The following is a 1,719-nucleotide window of genomic DNA, read 5'->3' on the forward strand; positions in this document are numbered from 1 at the left end:
AAAAAATTTGATAAAAATTCACAAACCTGCGGAAAAATGCAAGTTTCTTCACTTTGATTATTTTGACGAGAGCCTGAATCCACCAAGCTGCCTCACAATTTATGTCAACGTGAGCATAATATGTGATGTACGCCTTATATACAGGCTGATAAAAAAAACCCCAAAAAACAAAAACAGACCAAAAAAACCCAACCCAACCCAACAACAACTGTAAAACTTAAAAAAAAAAAAATATCTCTCACAACATTTGTAATAAAATGTTGTAATTTGGAACAGATATAATTCATTCCAAAGGGATTTGTTTGACATACAATTCACAAAGAAGAAACTTATTTTCAAAAACGGAAATGGCTTTCATAAAAAACACACTATAAATGAAAAATGCACCAATTGAAAAGATCTTGTAAGGAAAGTCATGTAATGATTGGATTGTTCTTCCCCTTCTTTTCATTTTAAAAATCTAATCTTTCAATTCCTGTAACCTTTAAACAATATCTTTTTCACCTACAGAGTAAAAATAATATTTGGTAAATTCTGGAATTCCGAGACCCAATGGTCCATATTATGTCCTCCTTTGGACTCGACACATTTTAACGCGTCATTCATCAAGTTCAGAGGTGGGCAAACACAAGGATCCACTCAACCAGGAGTACTCAAAGCCACACACAATGTACATCTTACAGAATGGGGCTGTTTCTAGAGATAATACGGGAGGGGGGGGGGGGGTGAGGTTGCCCAAATAGACAGCATTAAGTTTGTGGAGTTGATATTACCTGAAAGGTGAATATGGGCTTTGCCAAAGGAATAAAATGTCATTGAGAAAATGTTCACGAGTTTCAAGACGATCGAGGAATCATGAACACATTGCTATCACCTGATAGCTTCGCGAACGGGAAAATGGTACAGTCGTAGATGAAAATCTGCCCTGAGAATGCGGACCGTTGGAAATTAGGAAAGTCATTGCTGCAGACATCGTCTACGTAGATGTCTCATGGGGCTCATCTACCGAATTCTGCACCCTGGAGTCGTTTAAAGGGGTGCGAACAGTGTGTGCTTGACCTGAAGTGGTCGTTTTATCCGGGAGTTTTTAGTTCTGATTCTCTGCTGGTCCTAACTGATGGACCATTTCCAGCCTTGACATCAAAGAAGGTCTTCAGGGCACTTTAACAGCATTTCCGTACCTTGTGTGAAACTTACGAAATGAGTTGATGGTGAGGGAATGTTCAATACGAAAAGTTATCTGCTCTTTATTAATCTTAACAGGTAAAGGAAACTTGAGAAAAACTATTTGCAAACTTCTGTTGGCCTGTTAGACTACTGTAGTTTGCAATATGGCGCAATCGTTGGGATTTTTAGTGGGAGGCCTAATGCGGACTAGTGCGTCATGCTAAAAAAAAAATGGGGACATAGCTGAAAATGGGTTGTTTTTTATACGCGCTATGTAGAGCAAAACTTTTCTGTGGATGTATCTAAAATGAATATGAAACAAATTCCTTTTGACTTCCAAATGTTGTATACGAATTTGAAACGCAAAACTTAGTGTGGCGGAAAATATTTACAAAAAAAAGGTGCACAGTTGTTTTTTTATCAACCTGTACATTTTTATGATATATAAATTGTGTGTGCGAGCACACACACACACACACACACTCACACACACACATACACACACACACAAGTACACGTACACGTACACGTACACGTACACACACGCGCGCA

General features: G+C 38.2%; 1 protein-coding gene across 1 annotated transcript in view; it reads right to left on the minus strand.

Moving 5' to 3' along the window:
* LOC101851073 (sodium bicarbonate transporter-like protein 11) overlaps positions 1–1,719 on the minus strand; it is a gene marked incomplete in the record, with an annotated part of 43,239 nt that overhangs the window by 917 nt on the left and 40,603 nt on the right.

Source organism: Aplysia californica, unplaced genomic scaffold (assembly GCF_000002075.1).
Source record: "Aplysia californica isolate F4 #8 unplaced genomic scaffold, AplCal3.0 scaffold00647, whole genome shotgun sequence".
In the NCBI taxonomy this organism is placed as follows: Eukaryota; Metazoa; Mollusca; class Gastropoda; order Aplysiida; family Aplysiidae; genus Aplysia; species Aplysia californica.